At 35.4% G+C, this 27,998-nt stretch overlaps 1 pseudogene; it reads left to right on the forward strand.

Annotated features, from left to right (window-relative positions):
* The first annotated feature begins 400 nt into the window (after nucleotides 1-400).
* On the forward strand, nucleotides 401-27,752 carry LOC134381625 (TAF5-like RNA polymerase II p300/CBP-associated factor-associated factor 65 kDa subunit 5L; annotated as a pseudogene).
* Nucleotides 27,753-27,998: the final 246 nt, after the last annotated feature.

The raw sequence follows: 27,998 nt of genomic DNA on the forward strand, positions 1-27,998 counted from the left end.
TAGCTTTTGAATAGAGAGAATCTTCTACTGATGTGTTCTATAGTGTCAGTTGAGTAAGGTGTTTTAGGATTGGTTCTGGGTGAGCTCAGTAGTGCAGTCTCTGTGTGATTTATCTGTTATCTGTGAGTTATCTGTGAGTGCTTCTGTGGCCTAGGCACTGGGATGCTCAGCTGCTCCTTCCTGGACTAAGCGACACTGTGCTGAGTTGCAGGGGTCATGCGGTAGGTCTTGATTTCTTCAAAGAAGGGTTGGGATGCTTTGAAGTTTCTCAGCAGGAGTGGGTGATCCTGAGTGACCTTGCTAGCAACCTGGCCAGGAACATGTGCCCCAGATGGAGGCACTGGTGTACTCTGAAGCTTCTTAGCTTAAATGGGCAACCCTGCACGGGATTGCTGGTGTTATGGTCAAGACCTTGGACTTTGAGGCAGACAGTGAGGGGTTCAGCAGTTCTTCAGCTGAGGTGGGAAACTCTGGGTGGGGTCACTGTGTCTTTGGGCTGGACCCTGAAGCCCCGAAAGAGGCACTGGGGCACTTTGCAGCTTCACCATTAAAGCGAATTGCTCTGGGTATGGTCACTGGGTTAATTGGCAGGGCCCTGCAGCCTCAAGAGAGATATTAGGTTACTGTGCAGCATGACTTTTGAAGGAGACCACTCCAGGCAAGACCATTATCATTGTAGGTGGAATCTTGTACCCTCCCAAGAGTAACGCTGAGTTGTTCTGCACTCTGAGCGAGGCTGCTGCAGTTGTGGGCAGGCCCCTATGACCCCACGAGAAATGTTGGGTCTTTCTGCAGCTCCTCACCTAGAACAGGCCACTCTGGGTAAGGTTCCTGGAGTTGTGGGTGAACCCCTGTACCCCCAAGACATATGTTAAGTTGCTTTGCAGCTCCTCACCTGAAGTGAGCCACTCTGGGAAGGGTTGCTGAATTCATGGATGGGACCCTATTCCCACAAGAGAGATAATTGTTCGCTCTGCAGCTCCTCAGCTGGAATGGGCTGCTCCATGCAAGGTCACTGGAGTTGTGGGCAGGCTCTTGTGCCCCCAAAAGAGATGCTGGTCTGCAGTCCCCAAGTGAGAAGGGTGGCCCTAGGTGGGCTCACTGGAGGTGCAGGTGGTTTCTGCACACCCGAGAGAGGTGTGTGGTGTCCCAGCTGGAGTGTGTGGTTCTGGGTGGGTTTCCTGGACTCTGTTGCAAGATTCTGTGCTTCTGGAAGAATTGCATGGGTGCTCCACTGAGGAAAGCAGGGCCACTGGCAGAAGGCCCCAATTGGTCAGCTCTCTGGCTCTGGAAGTGGGACACTGGCTTTCTCTGCCCTGGAAATGGCCTCTGCATTGTGCTGGATAACCTATTCCTAGGGTACAGGGTGCCATATGGTCTCCGGTACAGGAATATTGGAGTGATGAGGGGTCCTTAGGGCCGTGGAGATGCCAGGACTATTGAGTCCCAGAGCAAAATTCACGTGGGTGTTGGTGCAGTCCCCAAATGATAACATGCTGTGCAGTCTGGGACTTTGACAGTAAGGGAGAAAGAGTGCTCAGCATGAACTCCCTCCCTGGATTAATGCAGTCCTGCAGCTAAAGGGCTTCCTGCAGCTCCCTACACTGGGCTTATGGCCTTCAAGGGCCATATGGTTCTCCTATAGCTTGGATTGTAGGCATTCATAGTGCAATGCTCTCTTACCTTTTCCTGCAGGCAGAAGTTTCTTCTGGTTCCCTGCTGCTTCTGGCTGGTGGATGGGGTGGTGGAGGCCAGGTATTTTTTTCTGGTCTGTATGTGGCTATACTGAGTTTCTGTGCTCACTAGTGTTTCTGTTACTCCTTTGACACACTCCAACACTCTTCTTTAGTTAGTTTCATCTAGTTGAAGCTGTGTATTTGTTGTTTTGTCTGTCTTTGTCAGAGAGACATGCAGTAATGCCTTTTAATCAGCCATCTTTTTCCACCCCACCCCCATAGCTCTATTTCTAATTTTTTGAGGAACCTACATATTATTTTCCATTGCAGCTTGATGCACTGTTTTACATTCCCATGAACAGTGCAGACGGGTTCCAATTTCCCTACATCCTAGCCAACACTTGCTATTTTCTGCTTTTTTGATAATGACCATCCTAATAGGTATGAGGTAATACCTCATTGTGGTTTTGATTTGCATTTTCCTGTTAATTTAGAGATGTTGAATATTTTTTTGTAAACCCATTGGACATTTCTATGTCTTCTCTGAAGAAATGTCAATTCAAGTAATTTTTCCATTTTTTTAGTCAGGGTTTTTTGTTTTGTTTTGTTTTGCTATTGGGTTGTAGCTGTTCTTTATATATATTGGGTAATAGCTGCTTATGAGGTATGTGGTTTGCAAATATGTTCTCCTATTCCATAGGCTACTTTCACACTGTGTTGACTGTTTCTTTTGCTGTGCAGAAGCTTTCGGTTTGATGCAGTTCCACTTGTGTATTTCTGTGGGTTTTTTGCCTGTGTTTTTGGTATCATATTTAAGGAATCATTGCCAAAGCCAATATCAAGAAGCTTCCCCAGTTTGTTTTCCTCTAGGAGTTTTATGGTTTCAGTTCTTATGTTTACATCTGGATTTTGAGTGTTTTTTTGGATATGGTATAAGATAACTGTCCAATTTCATTCTTTTGTGTGTGGCTCTTTAACAATATTTGCACAGTAAGTGAACACAGTAGTTGCAATATGGTTTGAAGTCATTACAGTTAAGTACAAATTATTTCTACAAGGGTTTTTTCCTAGTGCATTACCCAATAAAAGTAAATAGAATTATGTTTAAGGAGTACATAAAATGTTTGTACTATTCTCTGAGAGGTCACTTCCCTTTCTTAATATAGTTGCTTTAGAGTGAAAACAATGTTGAAATAATGAGGAAGTCAGAATTTAATTGAAGCAAGTGTGAAACAAAGTTGTTGTTGTTTTTTAAATTTTATTTGGCAGTATGTTAGTTGCACAGAAAATGTAATGTAGCTGCCAAAAGTACGAAATTAGTAGAAGTATAGTATCTAAAATGAGATGTTGATAGCCGTTTTTTAATTCTTGGGCACTAAACTTTAGAAGAGACATACACTGTTAGGTCCCTGGAACTGAAAACCTGACTTTTAGAAAGCTCCCCACCCTTCGGTTTTGTTTCTGTAAGTTTCAGTCCTCTAAGTTTCTGTCTTCTTAAATCTGTGTTCCCACAAGCAGGCTGAGCAGGCTGTACCTAGAGTGTAACATTGTAACTGCCTACCCAGCTAGCCCAGGGTTTCTGACTCCCCAAGTCTCCATCCCCATGAGCAGGCTGTATTCGGAGTAGAGCACTGTAACTGTCTTCCTAGGGTAGGCCAAACCCCAATCTTAACCCTATAAAAGAAGGCATCCAACTGCCTCTCAGCACTGACACCATTTTCCAGCTCATTCCTGTAGGTCTGTTTGCCGCTTGCTCATAAAATTTTCTTTTCGTCTTTTACCTGGCTAGCATCTCCTTCCTCAGCGACCTTATGTAGACAAACTATGGTTAGGACAACAGATAAGAATGGCAAAAGAAAACATGTCCTAGTAGGAATTGACCTTGAAATTGAGGTTTTTATTCTGGGAAAGAGAAAGATCAGGAAAATATAGTATCTTGGGATCAACTATTAGAAATGCTGTTATAAAGAAAAAGAAATGGACTTTTTTTTATCAGGTCAGGAAGTTGAATTAAAATAAAAGTGCATGAAAAATAAATGTGAATTGATATATTACAGGATATATTCTTTATGAGTATAGATTGATAGAACATTTACAGAAGGGTAATCATACATTTCTCCTTGATTGCGTGTTGTTCAGATCTGTGGTCATTTCGGTACTGAGTCATCAAATTAGTTCATGGTTGTTTATGTTAGGGCCCATGTTAATTGCCAATTAATTACTACCCAGTCAATCATATTAACTGTGTGGCAACCTAAACTGGCCTTTTAGCCAAAGGAAATATTTTGAACAAATGCCTTATGTTCTATTTATTTATATTATCTACAAATGGGCTGTGCCAATAATTTCTATACATTACAATATATTTCTATATATTATTGTAATTCAAAACTTCCTAGTAATAGGTTAGAAATTCTACTCCTAGTAGAATTCTGTTACAAATCAAATGGCACTAGACATAGATTCCAAAATCTGTCTCAAAGATAATGCTATATGTTGAAGAAATGAACAAATCGATGAAGCCTCAATAGTTTAATGTGTAATGTTGTGATATTTTCAGTTTGTGTTGATGCAGTCACTTCTTTTATTACCAGTCTCATAATGTGCAGTGCTTCTATAATTTAAATAATTTCTAACAAAATGGAGCAGAGAATTGAGACAACAGTAAATATAATGTCTCAGTTATTTGTGTAATTGCTTCACCTTTCCCTGTACCATACAGAACTCATTTTACAAAGGACAAGTTGGGGATGAAGTACCTTTTCTTTAGTAGTTATTTTTCTTCTTAGTGTTTCTCATGTTTTAACCACTCCTAAATTTTGTTCATTATTTTAAAAGGAGAGTACGAAAATGCCAAGTAGAGACAATGGCGTCAGGAGAATAATGTTTATCCTTTCACTCTTATTTCCATTTCTATTATATGAAATGCCTGAATGTCCTTCCAACAAAGTTTTTTTCCCCTTAAGTAGTTTTAAATTTGTGTTTCTCTCACTTGCAACTCAGAGTACTGATAACACAATTATAAGAACGAAGGTCACAGGGATTATAAAAGAGGGAGTGATAAGGCTTTGAAGTGTAGCAGCAGAAATAACATTCCTATAATTCTCTTCAAAAGAAGTAAGTTTGTTGGAACAATTGATAAAAACTAACATACTTAGGAGGACTAAAATTCTCATTAATATGCAAGTGTCATATTGGGGAGAATTATAGAATAAAACACAGTCCAGATAGCAGATTCACATAACCCATTTTAATTCATTAAAATTCTACTGAGTTTCCATTGTTATTGGCTTGACTACATGATGCCAAATGATGACTTTGGCTGAATTTTTAATCTTTGAATATGTTATTTTGTTCCTGGGTAGATATAAGATTCAGAGGATCCTATAGTGAGAGATTCTCTAAAGTATTAAATTTAAAAAGTACTGAAAATTTCCTTTTGGTACGACTGTGTTATTTTAATTTAAGGCGCTAGTTTAGAACTCACTCTGCTTGTTTGGGCTGTCTTCCTAATAACAGTGTTATCAGATAACTAGATCATTTAACAGTCTACAACTTTCATTTAATCTAGAAGTCAGAGAAATTTTTCTGTAAAGGACATATAATAAATATTTTAATCTTCTCAGGCCATAGGGTCCCTGTCACAGTACTGGACTCTGCTGTTATAATGTGAAAGCAGCCATACACAATATTTAAACAAATAAGCTGGTCAGTGTTGCAATAAAACATTACTTATAGACACTGAAATTTAAGTTTCCTATAATGTTTGTGTGTCTCAAAATATACTTTTTTGATTTAAAAGCAAAATTAAACATGTGAAAAACATTCTTAGCTCCAAATGTGACAGAACTATAGGCAGCGGACTGGGTTTGGCTCGCAGGTCAGTTTGCCAACCCCTGATAGTTTAAAAGAACAGAAAATGGATTAGGTGTTTTTTCATCAATTCATTTATATACGGTTTTAGTCCTAAACATCTTAAAGAACTTGAATAAAGTTGAATCATAGTTAAATAACTTACTTAGATTTATTTGTTTTTTCTTCTACCTAGTATTTAACACTACAACACGTAGATGTAAATTAAAAAGAGAAAGAATATAAGTTTGGGAAATATCAATAATGAATTTACTAACTAGATTTAAATATTTCTCTGTAGTAGTTGTTTTCCTAATCATAATAAATACAGCAACCAAATATCTTCGTTATTGGCTTAATCACCTGACAACATATGCTTTTCTGGATGAATGCAAGAGTTTCAAGACTTTTTCTAAGTTAATTTATTTGGTTCTAATGCACTTTTTCTCTTTAAGTTATTATTTATTTTTCCTTTTATGCTAGTGTTGTTATCATGCCTGGCTGCAATGCAGGTACTTAGAGCACCATCTAGAGATGAAAAGTTAAAATTAACATAAGGAAAAAAAAAGGACCAAGAAGCAGCGCAACTGGAAGATGACTTTGCAATTTACAATTAACATGCAAATTATATTTTCAAATGATCAGCTCTAAGAAAGTCACACATTCCTAACTGAAAGCAAATACTTGCTTAATGTTAATTCTCTGCATGACTTTTCCAAAAATACATGATTGAACAGCTTCAGACTATAATTTGCATTCCATGCAAATAATTAAGATAATGAATAGATTACTGTGTATTTAATCATATTCATAAAAACCTCTTATGTTGAGTAGATATATTGAAAAATATCTCTTAAATGCCACATATATAAAAGTACAGAGCAATCAAAATTGTCATGAAGAATCTCTTTCCTTAAGCTTAAACTAATTTATTCATTATCATATATACATATATATTATTTTGCTGACTAAATACAGAAGTATATTCTAAGTCTATGAATATAAACAGCACTTCTGTTTTGCAGTTTGCGGAAGATAATGAAAGAGTTGCAACCAGTTTAAAGTGCTTAGTCAAATTTCTCTATTATATAAACATCTTGATCCACAGTGAATCAGTGATAGATCTGGTTCTATTAATTTATGTGATAGTGAAGGGGTTGGGCCCATATTCTCAATTGAACAGCTAAATGACAAAATAAACACTCTTATTTTAGAATAATATCTATAATATAACAAATTATGTTGACCTAAGCAAAATACATGTCTAATTTAGACATTTCAATTTCATTGTTTCCTTGAGAAAGCAATTTTGTTGCAAGAAATAGTTACAGTATTGATGGGTACTTGTAAGAAGCATAAGTGACAGTCTGAACTGACTTCCTTTTGCCACTAGTCTATAGTGAATCTATTTTGTCTCAGTTACTGTCCCTAAAATTTTATGCATTATATCATTACTTCCCCTCACTTCCCCTCCCCCCCAAAATGTGGCAAAATGGAGAGTAAGTTTCTATTTCATAAGTATGTAAATTAAATAATTGAAATAGCAGACCTGTAATTCAAACCCACACATGTCTGGCTTCCAAGCTGGTTCTCTTTCCATTTCAGTTCTGCCTCTCCAGGGGTAAGATCACAGTCCCATTAAATGTGTGAAAATAAATTGACTCTAAGGAACACATCACACAACTTGGGAGTCAGATTACCAGAAATCTGAACCCAGGACACTATTGACATTGGCAAAATACATTTAGGAAACTTGTTGAAGCTTTCCAAAGCATGCTTTATTTATCAATCAGGTGAGAATAGTAATTGTACCTAATCAGTTTTTTAATAGTTGTATGAGAAATCTATGTGAAATATTTGGTATAATGCCTGATAATGGAAATATATTGACATAATTTAAACTACTGCTGTGAGGAAATAAATTAAGCAAGGTCTCTTAATTATCTGGTCCTCTAAACCAGGGCTTGAATTGGTGAACATAATCACTTGATTGCATGTTAGTTGGTGAAAATAGGGAACTAAAGCAAATCAAAGAATGAAAACACTGTTGAGATAATCCCACATTCCCTCCTCTTGTCATTGACTGGAAAACTGAGATAGGGAAGTGACTTTTCTAAATCTCTAAAACTGTCTACAGGAAGATGCATGTGTCTAATTTGATACTCCCCCAAGTTTTCTTCAACTCCACTGTTTTATTTTTTTTTTAAACCTAGACATTCAGTACAAACATAGATCAAAATAGATACTTTTTCAAGTCCAGAATAAATTCCTGACTTTCTTCTCATATCAAAAATGTATTGGAAATAAGTGTGTTGTCACTTTAAGACTTCTCAAAGGTATCCCAGAATTTTAGACAATTCCTGTTATGATTTCCCACCATAGTTACTAAATGCCTAGAAACCAGATAACAACTGCATGAGGACCTTCAATTTTCAACAGTAGATTTTACATTCCTGGTTTGCAGATGCCTTTCTAAACACATAAATCACATGAATAGCAGAGTGTGTTCCTTTAACATCCAGAAACACATGTAAATTTTATATGAATTTTACTCTTACATTTGAATATTCATATCTTATAGATTGATATTTTATAGCATCATTTGTAAAATTAATTCAAGAAACTTTTTTATAATCACAAGATAAATGATATATGAGAAAACTGAATGAAGATGTAATTTAGGTATCAGAGATGAAATTTCAGTTTTGTTTTCTGACAAGTCTATTGTTGGCTATGGCATTGTGATATTGATTGTGGTCAAGATTTGTGATCTTGAGGTAGTGGAAGGAATGAATAAAAAAGACATTAATTTAAATTCTGATTTATCATTTTGGGGTTTATGGTTTTGAGTCATTTGCTTACTATACCTAAAACCCAGTTTTTACACTTATACATTGAATATAATCTCTGACCTACTTAAATCACATCTGTCAAATCAGAGGGTCAAATTAAAGTTTGGATTAGAAGATACTTAGTATTTTTAAGTCTTAAAACTGTATATTCATTATTTACATACTTCCATTCCTCTACATTGGTTTTCAGCACCTAAATTTAAGAATAACACGGTCTTGTTTATAAAATAACGAGGTACTCTGTGAAAGAGACAGTCAATGTAGACCCAGGATTTCACCTTGAATCCCTCTCAGCATGCAGTAAAACTGAAGTTGCAATAGCCATAAGAGATGTGTGTGTGTGTGTGTGTGTGTGTGTGTGTGTGTGTGTGTGTGTGTGTGTGTGTGTGTGTGTGTGTGTGTGTGTGAGTGAGTGAATGGAGGGGGATGGTGTCTGGTACATACATCTTTAGGGATTGTATTTTAAATTAGAACTTTGGGCAATTAGACACAATTTCAGACAAGGTCAAATTTTTCTTTGTTAACTGCAAAATAAAAAAACCTCAAGCAGAATTTACCTTAGAGGTTATAATAATGAATAGGGCTAAAACTCTAGTTGTTTATCATTTTGGTGTAACTATCACTACAGAATATAGAAAAGAAGAAAACTAACAAGAAATATTCCCCTATACATCTTCCTATCTCCCCAATGCAGATAAAGAGAAAAAGACAACTGATCCATCTGACCTCGTGCAATAGAAGAAATCTTGACTTAGCAGCCACCAGGAGAATTTTACAAAGCTTTTTTTCCTAATAATTTACAATTAATACAACTCTCTGAGAGTTAAATTATAAAGCCAGCTTGAAATGAATCAAATAATAAATACACAAGGCCACCAGAAATTGCCACATAAGCCTTTAAAATTGGAATTGAACTATAACTTGATTATAGTATTTAAATATCTAAAAAGAATATATCTGTGATGGAAATTTGGAAAATGGAGAATCACAATCATAAATTGTTGTAGTACCTTCTGAATAATTATCAAGGATAAAAGGGTTCTGATCCAAAGGTTGGACTCTTCTGGTTTTAAATATATCTCTAGTACAGAGAAATTAATATGAAGCTAGATTAGGCAGTTGAAAATAAAAATGTAAAATTATCCTTCCTTTCAAGAAAGGCAGTGTAACATGTCACATAAAAGTACTGATTCCCAAACCTGATTATTTGAATTCAAATTTTGGCTCCTCCAATTATCCAGCTATTTTGCTGGTAATTACTTAACCTCTTTGTCTTCTAGTTTCCTCATCTGTGAAATGAGGTAACCCAGAATATCTTCCTCATAAGATTACTGGCAGGGTTAAATTAGATACTGCGGGTAAAGCATTTAAATCAGTGCTTTATATGTAAATGTGCTTACATTTTAGGTGTGATTAAACTTGCCCATAAAATTTCTATGGGGAAACATGAGCTTAGTCATTGCACCCCTCTGGTTCTGACATCAGCCATGTTCTTCACTCTAAAAGAAATATTCCCACTTTCTGTGAGTTTAGCTAACATGAATCCAACCTCACCAACATATTCACTCTCCAAGGCTAATTGCTGGCAAAGCAGGTTTCTTAGCCTTTAAACTAAGGGCTAGCTTCAGACTGTGTTGAATTGAATGAGGTAATACAGTATTCTGGGAGACCAGCCAGGATTATCTGAGAAGTTCCTTTTCATTTCAAATATAAGCTTTCTTTGAACTACATTAGGGCCACCTGAGTCTCCTTTTACAAACATCTAGTCAGGGAGACATAGAACATAGATACTTATGTGAGTTTCTTCCTGTTGACATGGATGATGTTCAGAAAAAACTACTTCACAATCAGAAACGAGCATGATAAACGCTTAATTTCAAAAGATACCTGACAACATATGAATTTTACTTTTGTTATGCCTGGTTTTACACCTTTGATTTATCTCTATTGCTCGGTTACATACTTGCTTCTTGCTTTCAATTTGTTTTTACAGTGATTTTGGTCCACTTTGTAATAAGTGGATTAGTTAAAAAAAATTCTCTGCATCTATAATTTAATATCAGAAATCTCATTATTGGAAACAAAAAAATATTGTAGTGATTTCAAAATCATCATCAAGCAACCATTTTATTGATATTTTTCACCCACTGCTAAACTGGTTTATTTAGTTTTACTATATTTAATAAGTATTTATCATTAATTTGTTTACTATGTATCTATCTACTATCTATCTATCATGTCTCTCCCTTCTCTCTGTCTCTCTGTCTGACTCATTATCTAACTGGTATCCTGGTATCCACATACTTATTCGTATAATTGCAACAAAAATAGGGGGAAAAAGATGTGTTACATGCAGATTTATCACAGTTCAATAAAAATTCACTAGACTTTTTGAAATACTGAAAATAGCTACCTCCCTAATTTTCAGGAGAATCAGGGATTTCAGAATCTGGGTGTAGTGCTCTCTGGCTAGGGTTAATGTCTTGAAATCCTGCTCACAGCACCAATTTGTCTAGCTCTTTTCTCTGTTCCTGAAGCCAATTGAAAAGCTAGGCAACCACACCAATTGTCGGGCTCTTTTACTTGCCGGTAACCCTGCACCAACTGGGCCAATTGTTGAGCTAAGGCTGGGTATGGAGCTCCCAGACCCCTCAAGCTCATTCACAGACTGGGTCACAAACCCTTCATACTCCAAGCTGGGTCACCAGACCCCACACACACCAGGATGGATCACCAGACCCCTTACACACAGGTCTATGAGCTAGGTAACCAGCCAAAAGGTCCTTGGAGCCATAGGTTGGAAAGCATGGCTGCACAGGGCAGATGCCCGAGGCCGACGCCCACCAGCCTGCTTCACTAAACTCCTCTCTCTCTCTCTCTCTCTCTCCCCCTCCCTCCCTCCCTCTCCCTCCAAAGAACAAAAGAATAGCAACAAAACTAAAAAGATACATTGGCACACATGCACACTAACTCCACACACACACACACACACTCACACACACACACACAATTTGCTTACAATGGATGTTGAACCACACCCAACTGGATGGAGGTGAGGGACCTGACCAAACCAAACTGGTTTCCCAACACTGGGAAATCACTGTATTGAAATTCTGATGTGTATTTTTTTTCTTTCCACTTTTCAGCATTATGCTATTCTTAGGTATGCCTAAGATATAAAAGATAATTGATTTTAATAATACTGATGTTACTATATAAACTAATAGTTACTAAGAAGAGAAACAACACACTTTTCATAAAAGAATAATTTTGTATGAGACTTTCTTCAAAGAATAGCAGAAGGAAATCATATCAATCATTCACAATATTTACAGGCTGAACTCATGTCACATCTCTTCCAATGTGTTGGAAAATGCATGAACAAGTAAATATATAAATAATCTGAAGTGAACTATGTCTTTTAAAAGGATAAATCAATCCTATTTTTTGAGTGCATTCACCAACTTTTTATTTGTTCTTTATCTACTAGGTCCTCCAGAAAATAGTGATGGAATGTCAATTATGTTCCCCAAAGTGGGTGCACACTAATGAACAAATCATGGTCTCTACCTAAAAAAAGTTTCATCTTCTAACAGGAGAAAGAAACATAATAACTAGCTCAGTGGCGAGGGCATTACACAGGTTTATATGTAATACAGATTTGTCTTAGAGGAATAAAGCATCAGCTATTTTGAGGTTTGGGTCAAAATGAGTTAAGAGGACTGAATGTTGCTGTGATTAAACTGAATTATTTTATTTTATTTTTTTTTGTCGTTTTTTCGTGACCGGCACTCAGCCAGTGAGTGCACCGGTCAGTCTTATATAGGATCCGAACCTGCGGCGGGAGCGTCGCCGCGCTCCCAGCGCAGCACTCTACCAAGTGCGCCACGGGCTCGGCCCTAAACTGAATTATTTTTCAGTCTATTTTAAAAACTCTTCAACCAAAATATGTTCATATGTCCCTTCTTAATCTTTAACCCAAAAGGTAACACGTTGTTCTCACCTTGCTTTTGATCTGCTAGCTCCCTAAATTTACCCTCTTTTATGTGCTGAATCTTTCCTAATAGCACCTACCTTCATGGCTGTAGCAGTTCCAATATTCTTATCTCCACCTGACCACATCCAGAAGAAAAGAGTGGTCGATTCTCTTTGAAGAGTGACTAAGATTAACTTCATTGGGTTAAGAAAACCATTGTTTCTTTCAGTAGCAGAGTGTGGGAACGTACTCCACACAGACTTGCAGTATTGGGACAATGTAAGAGAGACAATCATAATATTTACCACAGAGGTCATTAAAATATATTTAGTGTACTTTGTTGCTGCATGGTAACTAATAAGGCTCCTGGAAATATCAGGAAGCAGTTTCTATAAAGTAATGTGTGCTTGAATACATAGAACAAAAGAAAGGTGAAAAATTAGAAATCACTATTTCATGAAGCTCATCTGTAAAGAGAGGAGAAAAAATAATAAACAGATATGAACATCATAAAAATGCCAAATCAGAAAAGACAGGTATGAGGGAAACAGTTCTTTGTGAAGTGAATCAATAAGCAGAAATAATTTATATGTCTGAATTATTATATGTAATAAACAAGGCAAAAATATAATATTGACATGAAGTAGCAACACATAAATTATCATATTTTATTCTGCTGTAAGTTTAAAACATGATTTGATACACATTATTTTATTTATATATTATTTAGAAATACCTACAAGTTGTAATTCTGACTTAAGCTATGTTCATTCAATAGCTGTGAAAAACTTCAAACTAGTTTTGAACTCTTCTCATGACCTTTTTATTGTACAAATTTCTTCCCTTGACCAGCATTTGAAAAGGATGGAAATGTATCAAGATAAGGTGAATATTAAGGAGATTACTTTATTTCATTATGTAATGAACAGCTACTCTGTGCCAACCATTGTAAAAGATGGTGATGAACAAGCTAGATAAGGCCCCTCCTCCTATGAAGCTCATTTCATTTAATGATGAGGTGCTTCTGAGAATATTCACTAACTATGGAGATAAATTTTAGGCTATCTTCAGACTAAAATGAATGCTAATGGATTGGTCTTTAAAACATAAAAGCTTGCATAAGCCTCAGAAAAGATCTTAGGCACTTACAAGTGGTTAATAAGATAAATTTTCAGTAAACCATTACAAAAACTTACATGTGTATGTATTTTTAAGTGTGCTTATATTCTCATAAATGTACTTATCTTCTCATATATGTACATGCATATAATATGTATTCTCATATATGAGAATATATTTTAGAAATACATACATATGTAAATATATGTAACTGGCAAAAAAAATTTTCTGCTTCAGAAAGAAGGTTGACTGAATCAGTTTTCTGAAAAGTGATCGAGGTTAATACAGTGCATTTAAAATTTCTGATAGAAAAAACACAATTCAGGCACTGACTTCTTTAATTGTATCAGTCAAATGTATGAAATAAACATTAATGATTGTAATTATGAGGTGTAAAATGTATATTGTATAATAATTAGGTTTATGATTCTTAAGGACTAAATGAAACAAAGAAGATAAATAAAACTTGTTCTTTGACCTCCCTGTGGATTAGAGAAGTGTTATGTAGGAAAGATATCAGTATGCAAGTAGAGCAGGCCTCATTAGCTTGCCATCTGCCATAGTAGATAGATGCTACAATGTTGCCATTGTGAGGTTCACTGAGTGGTAAAATTATAATTAAAAATCATACATAGATTTAAAGTAAAAACCCCCAGAAACAGACCAGCTGCCAAATGATGAGATTCGATGTCCCTTTGAAAAGATGAGATGAGGAAAATATGTATGCATGTGTTTATGTACATCTATATGTATATATGTATTATGTTATGTACACATATGTATATATGCATGATGATGAAATTACATATACACACACAATCACAACTATAAATATTTCTTTATAAATTAAGTTCAACATAACTGGTATCTGGTATGAATTAAACAGTTTAACAATTTGAGAGAACAATATCTAATATTTTCATCAGGCCTAGGAAACTAAACATACATTCAAGAAAGCAAATTATTGTAGACAATCTTGTTAGGATAGTTGCATTTAGTGCTGAACAGACATTTTTAGAAATAAAAGGTATGGTGAAGTATAAGACATCAAATCAAACACAGCTTTTTTCCAAAAGTATAATTAACCAAACTTTTATTTAGAATAATTTTATTGTCATTTTTGTTCTGCTACAAAGGAAACATGTGTATATGGCTCTGTATTTTCTATAGGGTTTAATAGGAATTATATTTTTAATAAATATTAAAGACCTTGGATAAATCAGAAATTAGCTTTTTTTCTTTGCAAATCCTCAAACAGGATTTGGCTTTCAGTGGTTTGTACATACAAAGCCCACTTAATTATTATGCTTATTCTTTATAAGTATAAAAATGCTTACTGCAGCCAATAACAATCAGTTATATTTCTATATATTAACAATGAACAATTCAAAAATAATTTTAAGAAAATAATTCTAGTTACAATAGCATCAAAAATAATAAAATAGGGAAAATTTAACAAAATGAACAAAATACTTATGCACCAAACACTCCAAAGCATTTTTGAAAAAAATGTAAAGAAGACCTAAATAAATGGAAGGACAGCTCATATTCCTTGATCAGAAGATTGTTAAGACATCAACACTCCCCAAATTAATATACAGATTCAAAATACCTGTAAAAATCTTGGCTGGAATATTTTTAGAAAATGACAAGCTGATTCTAAAATCCATGTAGAAATGCAAGTGACCTTGAATAAAAAAAAATCAATCCTAAAATGGAAGGACAAGGTTAAAGGGTTCAAATTTCCAGATTTCAAAACTAAAGACAAATCTACAGTAATCCAGACAATGTGGTACTGTTATAAGGATCGGCTATACATCAATGGAATAGAATTGAGAGTCCAAAAATTATCCCTTACATTTACGTCAATTGATTTTTGACAAGAGTTCCAAGACAATTTAATGGGGGAAATTGTAGTCTTTTCAACAAATGATGCAGGGAGAACTTGATATCCACATTCAAAGGACTGAAGCTGGAACTTTTGCTCACACCATACATAAAAATGAATTCAAAGTGGATCATAGATATTAAATGTGAGTTAATATTATTAACCTCTCAATTAAAAATATAAGAATTAAGTATGCCTTCTTAGACATCATTAATTGGATTTCCTCATACCTAATTTTTTTTTCCAAGAGACATCAAAAAAAAAAAAAAAAAATGAGACAACCCATAGATAAGAGAAAATATTTTCAAATAATTTGTCTGATAAAACTAAGAAACTCGTATTGACAATACATAAAGAACTTTTACAAATCAATAATTAAGAGACAAACCAATCTAGAAATGGGTTAAGACTAAATAAATATTACTCTGAGGAAGATACACAAATGGCCAACAAATACTTGAAAAGTAGTTCTACATCATTAGCCACCTAAAAAATGTAAATCAAAAAACCATAATAAGACACCACTTTACACCCATCAGGATGACTATGATCAAAAAGATAGGTAATAAAGTTGCTCAGGATGTGGAGAAATTGAAACCCTCAGATGTAGCTCAGGAGAATTTGAAATTGTGCAGCTGCTTAAAATAGTCTCGCAGTACCTCAATAGATTAAACATAGAGTTACCATATGACCAATAAATTCCACACCTAAGTATATATATCCAAAAGAATGCAAACATATATTCACACAAAAATCTGCAACATGAAAGTTTATAGCAGCATTGTTTACAATAGCCAAAAAAATGGAAATGACCCAAAAGTTCATCAACTAATAAATGAACAAACGAAATGTTGTATTTCCATATAATGGAAAAAAGAAATTAAGTATTGATACATGCTACAACATGGAAGAACCTTGAAAACATTTTGCTAGGGAAAAGAAGCCAGTCACAAAAGACCACGTATTGAATGATTCCATTTATATTAAATGTCTAGAAGTCTACAGAGAAAGAAAGTAGATTAGTGGTACTCCAGGTCTGGAGAAGGGGAATGAGAAAGCAAAGTGACTGCTAAGTTTTCTTTTTAAGGTGATAAAAACATTCTAAAGTTAATTGTGGTGATGGTTACACAACTCTGTGAGAAAAACTCTGTGAGTATATGAAAAATATATGATTAATTTTATAATCATTGTAATGAATAAAAAAAATTGAACCACTGTTTAAGTGACATGGTATGGGAATTGTATGTAATTGTATGGTAGGTGAATTTTATCTCAATAAACTTATTTTAAAAATCTATTTGAGAACTTTTAACCTTGAAAAATTATTTGGATTAAATATCTCATTTTAAGATTTTGTTTTCAGAATTAGGGCCCATTGCAATTAAAGTTACAGGCATTTTGCAGTTTAATTTGTTTAAAAATCAAGTCATAATTTTTAAATTTTAACCTTTTTATTATGTTATTTGAAAATATATTTTGTTATTATTAAGTGTTGAGAATATAGTCTTTAGTTTGATCCACCATATTGAAAATTAAGAATGTAGATTTTTTAAAAAAAATTCACAGGTTTAGTTGAATAGATGTCATATATAATTGAGATTTGAAAGTAATGACTATATATTAACTATAAAATTTCAGTTTTAAGGAGTGTACAAAAGAGATAAGTAAGCAATTTGTTAAATTTTGTTAACCATAAGAGGCTTTTATAAATACACATAAATTTATGTACTGCTAAGAAATGCCAATTAAACCATACATGCCATTGTTTCAAGCTGATTTCAGAAATATCAGAAAATATAAAATGTGTTGTGACATTTAATGAATATTTTTTAAATGTTCTCCAGTTTAATATGTTATAGCCATAAATTTATGAACTAGTACCTTTATTACACATATATCTATTCTTTAAATATGTGAAGTCAGCAAAACATTCATGAAATAATTATGTTTTGACGGAAACTTAAAAGAGGTAAATAAATGCTTTGCAAAACAGAAATAAAAATAGATTCTGAGATGGTTAAATCTTTAGGATAGGATAGAAATGGATAGGATAGGATAGGATAAAAAAGATTGTAGTAGAGTAGAATGTGAGGAATAAGTCTTTTAAAAGGAATCTTCTAATTTGAATTGTTTTAAAATTTCTTTCAGTGTAATTTGGCTCCAAATAAGTTTTAGTATTATTGTTTGTTATTAGGAAAATACTGTTTTTCTTTACAATATTGAGATAAATAAATAATAAGATAAATTTACAATAGTAATAACAGTGACATATTTATTTAATACAAAAAAATAAACAAACAATAGGCCCAGTGTTAATATTCTCACATCAGATTTGTTATTTGATCATCATGGCATCCTTAGGTGCATACAATTTTTAGCTTTCATGGGGTCGAAGATAAAACTAAGGTGTAGAAAGGTTAAATTATATGCCCATGTTTACAGGGCAATAAGTGTTAGAACTAGTTTTGAAACCAGAATGTCTGAATCCAGATAATATATTCTTAATTTCCTAAGTTACCTATTTTTTGTGGTGTAAATCTGGAACATACAACACACACGCATCATTCTGGAGAAATCTCTGCAGAGTTGGTAGCTTACAGCCTTGGTTTGCATGAAATATCTTATAAAAAGAGTAAAGGGACAGCAGGGAAAAGTCCTTGAAGAACTCCAAGATTTGAAAGACTTATGAAGTAGTATGACATTTCTAAGGATATGAAGGAGCAATTAGTCATGCAGAAATAAACTGAATGGAGTTTTGTGCATGGATGCCAAGAAAAGACAATGTTTCAAAAAGGAGGGAGAGGTAAGCAGTATCTAACACTGCTACAAACCTTCACAGCACCACTGAAGTATATCCCACAGCTCTGGGAGCATGAAGTTCATCTACGACTACTGCAAGTTTAAGCTTATGTTCAGATCAGACAGGGTTAGAGTCCACGGGAGAAAGAAACATAAACAGCACCTTTGAATATTTGAGGGAAAAACCCTGCTGATAGTACAGGTCTAGGATAGGAAAGATAGTCTATTCTCTTATAATGTATGTCTCTTTAATGCATATTAACTCATATTATTGATAAAAAATAACTTGTGTTGGCTCATATGGAATTTTCCTAGTGTTTTATTATTTTGCCATGTTCAGGGGCAATTTTGTTTTCAAAATTAAAGGAAAAACCTTACAAATTCAAGCCTTTAAAAACAATATAAATCCTTTAAAACTGCTTTCTTTTAGTACAAGTTTGAATTGGTGGCTTCATGTTTCTAAGTTTAAGTTAAAAGATCAGATTTTTAATTTTATTGAAACTAGTCTTTATAAGAAGCAAACGCATGCAATAATTGTTTCTAAAGAGAGAAACAAAAACTCCAGGGTTCAAGGTTGGAAAGATCCACTGATTAGGACTCTGGACGTAAACAACAGTGGAGAATTTGTGTGCTACAGTTTTACTAGCATTGGTATTTGTTTTTGTTACTAAGTTCGTAAGTTTTGAACTGTTCAACACTAACACTATTTTTCCTGTATCTTCTGTTATTTTTGGCATGTGACTTTGCACAATTTTTTCAGGAATGCGTATGTGATATTATAGCAATATTTGTATGCAGATGATCTGAGAGCATAATAGCTAAAAATTATTTAGTATTTGTTGCATATCCATCAGTATTCTAAGCGGTTTATAACACCTTATGTAATCTAATGGCAACCATATTAGGTACTATCATTACTCCCATTTTATAGGTGGGGAAACTGAGGCATAAAGATGTTAGGTATTTCTTTTTTTAATGTTTAAATAAATCTGCAGATTTTTAAAGCCCAAGACTTATCGTAAATTTTGTGTGTATTTTTGTTCAAGCTGTCTTCTCTACCTTAGAAAACTGCCCTCCATTGCCTGATGTCCATTTATCTTTTAAGATTGAGCATGAATATCTGGAAGCTTTCTCAGGGAACTCCTTTCCTGCTCCCCAACACCGGTTAAAAATTTACTAAATAGCAATTGAAAAAAAAAATGACTAAATAACATTCTTCATGTTTTGCAGAACTTACAATTGTAGATACAAATAATAAAAATATAATTTTGGATAGCAAATTTAATCACCATGAGACTGTTACATTGCTTTATTATTTTCATAAATATGGCCTACAAATGTATTTATGTGAAAATTTTGGTCCTTTGATATCTCTACGATAGCATTTACAGGAACTGCATTTTCTTTGTCAAGGGTGAAACCAGCCAAATGAGTGCTGTGAAAACAATCAAATGTTACAACATTGAAAAAACTAATAGAGAGCATAGGGACAGTAAACAATATGGTGTATTGCTAAACTAAATACAATTTGGGAAATTGAAATAGTGAAATTAAAAACTACTGAGGCATAAAAAAGGAATTTCCACAGTTCATCAGTCACAAAAACACTGTAATATTACACATTTCCATTAGGCCATGATCAAAGTAAAGACAAACCAACCAAAGAAAGGATAAGGATTTTTTTCCTAAAGAAAATAATATAAACTTCCAATTAAAGGTAAGTTAAAGTATATCTAATATTTCTAAAATAGATTTGAATTACAAAGGCATTTCTTTTACTCTTTGAATTTTTTTTTTTTTTTTTTTGCATTGCTAAACCTTTGAAATAAATTTATAAAGAAGTTACATATATCACATTTTGAAAGGGACATGTGAGTTTGGAAGTGGTGTGTGCAATGAAAATAGCATCAGAGCTACTATTCAAAAATGTTCACTTTTTGTTTTTACTCTATGTCTTACACACTGACCTTGGGAACACTTGAAAGCTTTTGGTCGAAGTCTCTTCCTGTTGTCAATTGAGAGTGATGATGTCCTGACATTCCCCTACAGTGAGGATTAAGTGAGTGCCACTTTGTAAGTGAAAAAGCATCCCACTGAGGTCAGGAGTCACTGTTAGAAACATTCAGTTTCTCTCAGGTCTCTTTTGCCCATTATGCACACATCATTTTACAGCTTTGGACTCAGGTATCCAGGTCCTGATTATATTTTTATTGCGAAAGCAGTCTCTTGTTAAGTCAGCCTTTTGCCTCTGATTAGTTGCTAGGTAAAAAAAAACTGGTACGTCCTTCTTGTGAAGTGCAAGCTAGCCATTTTCAAATGAGTTGTGGCAATTCAAAGACATTATTATTCACAGTTAGGAAATACAGTCTATATATAAAAGGTAGTATAAATCATTTTTTAAACTGCCTAATTTGATAAACATTCCTATGAATTTGAATTATTTTTAAAAATTATTAATTTGATCGAAAACCTTTTGGAGGATTTCATTTGACTTATTGAAATGCTGATTCATCTCTCCTTTTTTTTTTTTTTTTTGAGGCTGGCTGGTGCAGGTATCAAATCTTGGACCTTGGTGTTATCAGCGCCAGGCTCTAACCAAGTAAGCTTAACCGGTGAGCCCCCAAATTTTGGTTTTTTGTCAATATCTTTCTTGGTTAACCACCTCTAGCTAGCTTTCATTGTTTTAATATACTTTTGCCTATTTGCAATTAAAAATCTTGTGTATTTTCATAAAAAGATAATGATATTTATGTTATCAATATATTTTTTTTCCCCTAAGAACGTTTGCTTACTTGCAAACTGAAAGAGAATTTATTTCTAAATTTGTATTTGGGAACTTCTTGGAGATATTTGCACTATAGAGTTTTAGATTAACATTTAAACCTGAGGTCAGGAGCAAAGTTGACATATATTAAAATTAAAATACACAAAGCATTAAATATGGCACGATTGCAGAAATAAAGAAAACCATGTGACCAACATGTTGTATTAATGACAATAAACATTAGTGAGGTTAACCTTTTGTTTTGTGCATTTTAGAGTTTGTTTTTATTTTCCCTATACTTTGATGCTGACTGAAGTCTACATTTTGATGCATTAGAATTTATGTCGTGGACCTCCATAGAGATGGTTATGCTCAGGATACATTTTTTTTATTGGGTATTAACATTAACTAATTAAAACTGCCTTATTGAAATACCATAGCTTCATTTTTTTGTAAAAAAAATCTTTCTTTTGAAATATCTATTGTAAAAGTTAGAAGTAGATATACTTTTTGAGAGTTCTAACTCTTGTTTCCTAATTTACCAACATCATTGCAGTTTTAATTACATGAAACCCCAAACGTTAGGCATCCAAACTAATAAAGTATGAGAAAAATTATGTAAATGAGATAAATATATGACACCTTGTACTCATACTGTACTCAGTGACAGAATGGCACAACATATGGAAATCTAAGTATAAAGCAGTATGAGTATAAATTTGAAATTAAATAAACAAGTAGTTCTGGGCAAGCAACTGAACTTGAGAAATCTGACTACAGATGTCATTACAGAAACAAATCAGCCCAAAGTTGTAGAAATCAGCAGCTCCAACCTAATATCTAGATGAATATATATATGAAAGTACTATATGTATATTTTCAGACAAAAGTATAGTAAGACCCAATCAATATGGATTTTTATTGCAGGTAACATAGGTTGACCTGGATCCCTCCATCATTAAAATAACTTCAGCAATCTGTGTTAAGTAAAAGCCACATCAATTGAATTTGTTCTGTTCCCCTCAACACAACCCCTAATCTGCCCTGCCTGTTACAGGGCATATTTTTCTTAGGCAAATGTAATGAGGATCTGCAAGTAGTTCATAAGCCACACCCCCACACTATCACTTTCAAAAAGTAAAGTTTTATTAGAATAAAGAGATAAGGAAAGGACACATGGATAAGTTGCTTTATTAAATAGTTATTTATGGAAGGATTAAACTTTTACTGGAAAAAACATAAAAAGAAGTTTAGAATTATATTTTAGCAAAACAAATAAAATCAAGACAAGTTTGGAAAACTTGTACTCCCAATAAATATAAATTCTTCAGTATAGGTGAAGCAAACTCACATGTAAAGGATTAGTAGGGCATGATACTAGAGTAATAAGATATGAGGCTTGAGCAGTAAATTGAGTTTCTACTGTAAAGAACTTTGAGTATCATAAAGAAAATTTTACATCTGATTTGGTATACAAGTCTGAGCCATTGAATACTACTGAATTTACTTTGTTCAGGCAGGTTAATCAAGCAACAGTACCTAGTCTAGTTAAAGAAGAAAGGGAATTCACGTATTCACTGGAAAGGTTATTAATGTAGGGATAGAATAAACTAAGAATATTTATTAAAACACATGCAACAGGAGTGGAACTGAAAGGTCTCAACAGGAGACATGAGGAACAAGAGCCTAAAAAGACCCTGAATCTCTCTTCCATACAAGAGAAAATGACTCAATTCTCATCCTGAGGGACAAGTGAAGGTCCCTAGTACATACATCTGAGTAATTCCACATTAACCAATCTTTGCTCGGAGCACCAGCATCATCAGTACTGAGATTACTGCCATCAGTCCTACAAGGTTCTGGACTCCTGCTCTTGCCTTTCTGCCCCAAATCGGGGCTCTGACACCTGCTGTTCTATCTCTTTTGATGCCTGCTATCTGTAAGTCCTTGTTCTGGTTTGGATCTCTGAGTACTCTCTGCTCTGAGGCTGCCTGCTGGAATGCACTGCCTGTTAGAACCCATCTGGACTGCCAGATACATCCTCCCCCAACACTGTCTGAGCACTGCTTGCTGTACAACTGGCTGAGGTTTCTCACATCTCTTGTACTGTCTCAGTGTACAGAGGTGCTGAATCTCCACTTCCTGTATATTTCCATGCTGTCTTTTCATCAGATCTATCATGCTTCGTCTTGCTGTTTTAAACACCTACTTGGAAATTACTAAGATGTAAGAAATAAACAGAAGTAGAAGAATAGAAGTAAAAGGAGTAAAACCGACTCTCAGATTCAATTTTGGTCACTAAATGAAACTAACAGAAACAGGAAGTCAGAAGAAGAGCTGGTTTGGAGAGTTTTAAGGGAAAGGGATTTCTAATTTTAAAGGGGAAAAAAATGTTAAAATATCATGACTTGATTTTGTACAAATTGGTGCATCATTTTTACTAAATTGGTGATTGTAAAAAACGCTTCTTTTCAGTCCCACTTATTTTTAATGCTGTTATTCTACTTAAATGGCTATTTACTGAACCAAATGCATTTTAAATTTGAGTATTTTCTCCCAACTTTTTTACCTTTTACCACAGTAATTACGTGGACCCTCTGAAGCTAATATCCCAATGTTATCAGCATTATAGATACATTTTTAAATATTAAATAATTAAAAATAATTGATGATTTTCAAAAATAATCCAGTTCTTTTTGACATACTTTAAGTAATTGATAAATCAATCAATACTTTCTACTTATATGTGTAGGTTATTATTTTAATGAATTACTTTTTAGGGAAATCACAGTTAAAAATTGTTCAATTATTCACTGTGCCTTACTGAAATTCTTTCCCCATAATGCAGATAATTGATCCATTTAAAAACTTTTCCATACAACTTTACTTCTAACGCAGATTTAAATAAGTGGAGCAATATGTAAATTCTTGATAACATTCATAAAAGTTGTCCAAAAAGATATTAAAATGCCTTTTATTATAATAAGAGGTATAAATTGAATAGAGGCTGTAATCATTTCAATGAGTACTCACAGCTGACCACAATAAACTATCTTAAATTCTGATATTTTCCTCTGACAAATATTTGTTGCTTATCAAAACCTTAGATACAAGATAATGTCTGGGTCTACTATATATTTTCAGTTCTATTCCAACTTTGTGTACTCACAGACCATGTTTAAGAAGACTTAAATTCATATAACTCTATTTTCTCCTAAAGCATAATTCCTGACAGAATACCAATTTTGGCCATAATTTTCATAGGCACATAAAATACACAAAGACAAACATAATAGTTATATGATGCTTTCTGTCAACTTTTATTTTTGAAAGTTCTGACAAGCACTTGTGAAAATCTTTTAAATTGTGATTGAAAGTTGACTATGCCTAAGTCCTCTATATGAGCATAAATGTCTGAGATGCACCCAGAACTGTGTATGTGTATGTGAGGGTGTTTCATACTGGCTGCTTCAAAACTAAATGAAAGCTAAAGATATGTTGCACACCACAATAAAAATAACCTGGTGATTTATTGATCTGATCATTTATTATGACGTAAAATATAAAATATGTGTTCTGGCCCCAGAAATCAGCTTACTCAAACTTCAATTTGTTTCATCTTTACAATTTATTGCAAAGATCCCTATGTATCTACCCTAAGTCTTTCAACCAGTTTTTACCAAAACCAGTACAATTCCTTCACTTGTATGATCCAGAGTTATTAGGGTACTACAGAATTTGGTAATTCTACAAACCTACTCATTTGATTGGCTATACATTGCTTCTATAAAGCTATATGCTACATCTTAAATAAATTCTCTTCAGTAAGAGAAGATCAGTAAACAAAACTCACAAATTGCTGGGCTAGTATGACAAGACAGAAAATAAAAAGTACATGCTAGTCTGTGTCTGTGTGAAAAACTGCTCCATAAATTTAATATCTTTACACTCTCAAATCTTCTCTCTTCATATTTTTTTCATTCCTGCTTTGTAAGTTTAATTCTCAAATTTCCTTGCATAAACAATCGCTTCTCAGATTTTTCCTGCTTGTTTCTTCATACTTAAATCTGGTCTGAGACGGAGTAAGTAGGAATGGTGATGATGCTTGTCTTAGTCCGTTCAGTCTGCTCTATCATATAAACATAAACTGTGTGGCTTATAAACAACAGAAATTTATTTCTCACATTTCTAAAGTCTGGAAAGTCCAAGATAAAGACACTAGCGGTTTCCTTGGTAAGGGCTTGCTCTCTGCTTTGTAGTTGGTGCCTTTTAGTTGTTTCCTCACATGGTAGAAGAGGCTAGTCAGCTCGCTGGGATCTCTTTTGTAAGGTCACTAATGCTATTCATGATGGAAAAGCTTTCATGACCTAATCACTTCCAAAGGGCCCCACTTTATAATATAATCACATTAAAAATTGCATTTTAATGTATAAATTTTGGAGAGAAACAAACATTCTGACCATAGCATACTTGCTTGGATTGTTTTCCACAGGGCTCTGGTGCTTTTATGCAGCAGTAGGAATTTGAGGAAATTGAACAGGTGGATGGGAGTGCCTCCTTGGATCCTGCAGCTTGGCCTGCAGGTGTGCCACCCCTGGCTATGCTGCTGTAGAGGTAGGACTAGGTCTCACAGACCCTTCGAGCCCATTCACAAGTCCTTCACATGCAGGTCTACAAGCTAGGTAATAGGAAAATGTCTTTGGAGCCGTGGGTGAAGACATAATAAGCTTTATTCAGCACACACACGTCTAAGAGCTAGGCAGTCCAAAGAGAAAACTGAGCAGCTGCTGGCAAAGAAAACATGCTCTATTTTTAGACGTGAGCTCTGCCAGAGCCCTTGCTTCACACACTGAAGAACACACAAGAATAGCAACAAGCTAAAAGTAACTGGGCACTCATGTGCACTAACCCCACCCCCACACAACTTGTTTACAAATAATGTGCTGCACCACCCCCAGCTGGAATGAGGCAGGGGGCCTGACCAAACTACTCTATTTTCCTCACAGCTGTCCTGCATTTGGATGTTGCATGGGCAGGGTAGGGGCACTGCAGGGAGGGATCCTGGTCACCTGGTGGCTCTTTCAATGAAGAAGAAGGAAATGTCTTTGGGCAAACTAGAGGTGAACTTAGCACATGCTGATGAGTTCAAGACAAGAGTGCAGTTGAGAAAGTCGTTGCAATGAGGGTCTAGCATTCTGTATAACAGCTGTGGAATCTTTTCACAGATTATCATCGAATTAGGTTTTGATGAAGAACTCACAGTCTCCCAAGAATACATCTAACGTCCCTCCCTCAGAGGTCCCCAGTTTGAGAATGAATTGGGGAAAATACTACACCTTGAAGAACTGGGTACAAGCTACTGAACTGATGCGAGAACTTAGATTCTAATTCCTCACATAGCCGTGAATTGATGCTCCTCCTCTACCATCTCTTTGTCTATCTCCATCTCCACCTTGTCCAGAACAGCCCCAAGAGCAGTGGAAAGTTTATACAGCCACTCCCGTGGACCATTTCTGCAGAACACCAGCCAGAAGGATGTCAATGAGCAGCTGCAGACCACTCAGACCATCCAAGATAATCCTAACTCCAAGCTTCGGGAATTCCTAGATAACAAGTACATGGTCCTTTTCCAAGAAGACATCTACAAATACCTGATCTGCTACCTCCAAAGTGACAACAACACTGACCTGTGCAGAGTCCTCGCCTCACATGTTAATCTTGATGTGCAGCCTACCAAGAGAACAGACTACCAGTTCTATGCCCCTAGCAGCTCCTCCCACAGTGAGAGCAACGGTCTGGAGCCCCCTGGCCAGCCCAGCTCCATTCTGCATAATGAGGTCCCCTTGAAAGTCTTGCAGGAGAGTATTAAGTGCATCAAGGATAGGCCTCCATCCCTCACCACCATGTACTTCTATAACTTCTATAACACAGAACAGCTGTTGAACACTGCAGATATCTCCCCTGATAGTAATCTGCTTGCCTCTCAGTTTGACAACTCTAGTATAAAACTTTGGAGTTTACAATCCAAGAAGTTAAAATCAGAGCCCCACCAAGTAGACATGTATCACATCCACTTGGCTTGTGACATTCTGGAGGAGAAGGAGGAGGATGACAATGTGGGCACAGAGATTAAGGTCCTTCACTACACATGGTTCCTCACAGCTCAGGATTGTTCTCATGTTGAAGATGTGTCCATCAGGTGCTGGGACTTGGGCATTTTCACCAACACTGTGCTGTACCAAGGATATGCCTAACCTGTGTGGGACCTGGACATCAGCCCCTATAGTCTGCACTTCACTTCACCAGGGTGTCACATGACCACACCGCCAGGCTGTGGTCATTTGGTCAGATGTAACGGCTGAGGATATATGTAGGACACCTGGAAGATGTGGACTGTGTCAAATTCAACCCTAATTCAAACTAGTTAGCTACAGGATTGACCTACAAGACTGTCCAGCTGTGGAGCACTCAGCGGGGGAATTTGGTGAGGCTCTTCACAGGCCACCGTGGCCCTGTGCTTTCTGTTGCTTCTTCTCCCAATGGTAAGCACTTGGCATCTGCTGGCAGGGACCAGTGGCTGCATCTGTGGGACTTGGCCTTTGGGACCCAGAAGAACTGAGAAGCCACAGAGACAATACACCAGCCTGGCCAAGACAATGGCTTCATCTTCTCTGCCTCCATGGACAACCCCGTGTGCATCTAGGACATCAGCACCTGCCTATGGCTGGCTCCTCTAGGGCAGATGAGCAATGTCCTGAGCATGCAGTTCATGGCCTGAAACCTCCTTCTGGTGATTGGAATTACAAATGAAAGTCAGGATCATTAATTTTTTATTTTTGTTGGATTGGACTGCTGCAGTGGTGCAGTCCTTGAACAATCACTGATTGTGAAAGAGTCCCCTTCCCCTCTATCTCCTGGGCCCCCCTACACTCAGCCACCCAGTGTTGGAGGGCAGAGGGTAGGGGGTGGTGGTGGTGAGTTGACATGAGATCAAGAGCTAGGATGCTCCAGAAATCAATGATAAGCTTCTTCCACGTCTTTTCTCTTGCAAAGCTCCACTCCCACCTCCTGT

This window comes from Cynocephalus volans, chromosome 7, assembly GCF_027409185.1.
Source record: "Cynocephalus volans isolate mCynVol1 chromosome 7, mCynVol1.pri, whole genome shotgun sequence".
In the NCBI taxonomy this organism is placed as follows: domain Eukaryota; kingdom Metazoa; phylum Chordata; class Mammalia; order Dermoptera; family Cynocephalidae; genus Cynocephalus; species Cynocephalus volans.